At 40.4% G+C, this 3,244-nt stretch overlaps 1 pseudogene; it reads right to left on the bottom strand.

Moving 5' to 3' along the window:
- Positions 1-286: 286 nt before the first annotated feature.
- On the bottom strand, positions 287-625 carry LOC114053247 (annotated as a pseudogene).
- Between the last annotated feature and the right edge of the window lie 2,619 nt (positions 626-3,244).

Genomic DNA, 3,244 nt, shown 5'->3' with positions numbered 1-3,244 from the left:
TAATGGAAGGCTGGTGCAAATATAAATATATGATATTTAGACATTTTAATGTCTTATTTTTCTGGGTTTGATATTTTTCCAACTATGCAAATGTTTATTTAAAGTGTGCTTTAAGCACTAAGATTAGTTAGTTTCAATGTCCAGTTTTTACTATTCTGAAGCCAATTGTACATTTTCACTTCTAATGCAATAATAAGATAATTAAATGATATTATGAACAGTTTTATTCAAGAACATTTTGATAACTTTCTTATGTTAAAGGTGCTGGTATAATATTTCCATTTAGTTACAGGATAATAGCAATGGCAAAAACATTGACAGTACAGTTCATAGTTTGATTTTCCCATCTTATGGTTCAGGTTCCATCAGATGTGGTATCCCAGAAACATGAGCTGGTTGTGTGTAAACCAGATCCACTCTTCTGTATCACTACACAAGTAACTATATATTTATACATCTCCCTGAACTTTACCAAATGTGTTAAGGATTGTTCCACTATAGCTGCAATCCATTGGTTGACATTCTGATTATAATCCACACTGCCCAAAATAGCATCTAGACACTCTCTCACAATATTGTGTGCTTCATCAGCATTGAAGTCATGGTAGGGCTGATATTCCTCCATGGCGGCGGCCATCTTCCAGAACAAGAGATTTATTTCAATACTGAAAGTAACCAGGGAAAAGAGAAATAGTCCAACAAGTACAAACCAAGAGAGAGAAGGGAAGGGGCTTAGGGAGCCAAAAGAAGGGTGTCAGTAGACTCTTGGTCGTGTGGTTGATGGTTTTTGTCAAAAGTTCCCTACCAGTGGCTCAGCCTTAGAGAGATGGCATAGAGTCAGCCTTATAATGCAGCAGGCCCTCCTCACATGCTCTATACTCTGGCCAAAGTGGTCATACTCTCCCATTCCCCAAACACTCCTCGAACTTGATGGTCTGCTGTCTTCCCAGGGCATGTATCTATCTGCTGCCAAGCAAGAAAATAAAGTTATAAATGCAAATAGTCTTTTAAGATTGATTATATCTATAGAGTGAAACTAATACATTGAATTTTTGAAAAAAGGCTGAGTGATAATATAGTAAATATTCCAATATTTGGAAGGCCCTCCTACAACATATCTGCCAATTGAAATGGGATCTTGGAATCCAGGATTTGAAGCCAGAGTGAACTTTAAGGTTCACTTAGTCCAAGGGTTCATAACCTGGGATCCATAGCAGGGGTCCATGGAGGGGCTTCAGAGGGCCCATGAACTGTTTTTTAAAAACATATTTTGGTAACTGTATTTCAGTATAATTGGTTTCTTTTGTAATACTGTGTGTTTTATTTTATTTTATTTTTTTTAGGCAATTGGGGTTAAATGACTTGTCCAGGGTCACACAGCTAGTAAGTGTCAAGTGTTTGGTCTGAGGCCAGATTTGAACTCAGGTCCTCCTGACTCCAGGGCTGATGCTTTATCCACTGCATCACCTAGCTGCTCTGTGTGTTTTATTTTATGTTTTTAAAAATATTTTGTGGAGAAGGGGCCTGCAGGCTCCACCAGACTGCCAGAGGGGCATAGGACACAAAAAAATTAAGAATTCCTGATTCCAATCTCATTTTTTTTTTAATAGAGGAGGAATCTGAGATCTTGAAATACTCTTAGCTGAAACATTTCCTCCTCCGTGTGAGCTTCCAGTTTCCCCAATATATCTCCTTATTTTATTTATTTTTAATAGATTTTTATTGTAATCTTTTGCTTTATAGATATTAGATTTCTTCCTATATCCCTCTTCCCCATCCCAGAGAGCCAACTCTTATAATTTTTTAAAAGAAGAGAAAAATGAGAAATCTCTATTTCTAACACTGTTTATACCTCATCTACACATGCTATCTAGTATTTGGCATGGAGAGTGCTGCTCCCATTGATCTAAACTTTCTCCAGTCTCTTGGTTGGCTTGCATCTGGTTCCCCCTCCCCCTGGCCTCCATGCCCTCCCCCTCCCACACAAGGCACTCTCTTTTCCCAAGTGGCCTTGGGGATGGGCGGAAGGGTGTAGTTAGAACTATGCCATTCAGATATCAAATCTCTCCTCACTGCTCCCCACGTTCTTATGGACCCAGAGCTGCACACAATTTTTGATCTCAAAGCACCAGCAAGGTGTTTCAGCCTCTATCTTGGAGGAATTCAGGCTCCCACTGCCCTCCCACATATCCAGGCTCTCTCACAAGTCACTGGATGGAGCCTAGAGTTCTTTCTCTACCTGGACACTCTTCATTCTTTTCTACCCATCATTGGCAAAGTTCTCTACATAACCATCCTCACTCATATCCAAACACACTCACTGTTAATATTCACTTGCTCCCTTTAACACACGCAGCTCAGTCAGTCCAACCACCACTCAAAAGCTCTGCCCAGGCTCAGTTCTTCACATCCTCCTTACTCCACACCCAGGGGCTGGTGCCTATACCACCACACCAAACAGGATAATCACCAGCATCAAGACATATTCTTACAGCTTGGAGAAGAATTGCTGGTTACTGGTAACTGCCATCCCCTTTTGTACTCCCCTCGCCCCCCAATCTTTCAAGTTGGGCATCTCAGAGTCTGAAAGTATTCTAGCTATTTGCATAGGTGTCTCATCTACATAAATGGTTAACTAGACTGTAATTTCCCTGAGGGCAGGGATATGTTTTATTTATCTTGGTATCATCCCCATGGGACCGAGGACAGAGCCTTACTCACAACAAGTACCCAATAAATGAAGGAATGAAGGATGAGAGCCAACTTTGTCCTCACACAGGATTCTTGAACTTTGCTTTGTGAAATAAATTCTGGCCACGGTATTTTCTGTACTCTTAAGTTGGGTCCAATTCTCTGGCCTCAAGGGCATGGTAAATTCTGTTGCATCTAACAATTCATCAAGCATCCAGTCATGTTCTGAGCCTTCAGTCCTAGCATAACCCGGGCTTCTAAACTTTGGGATCTGTATAAGCTTCGGGACAAATTGCTTGCAGCAAAACTTGGGAGCTATTTACTGACTTCAGTTTTGCCCATGTTTTCTTAGTGATGGTTTTGCTTTTGACTCTGTCAACATGGATTACCTCTGATGATGGATACCAGATTCTCCTTTAATGCCCCAAGATTGGACTAGAGCATAACATCCTGAGAGAATATATTGTTGAATTGGTATTGACCATAAAGCAGAACCTAGGATTTTGGGATTTTGACTTCAGGTTTTCATCAGTGCAGTTTGGTTCAGTTCTTT

Source organism: Vombatus ursinus, unplaced genomic scaffold (assembly GCF_900497805.2).
Source record: "Vombatus ursinus unplaced genomic scaffold, bare-nosed wombat genome assembly UNPS02004063.1, whole genome shotgun sequence".
NCBI classification, from domain to species: Eukaryota; Metazoa; Chordata; class Mammalia; order Diprotodontia; family Vombatidae; genus Vombatus; species Vombatus ursinus.
Note: the sequence above shows the minus strand (reverse complement) of the source record. Positions and strands in the feature narration are given on the sequence as shown.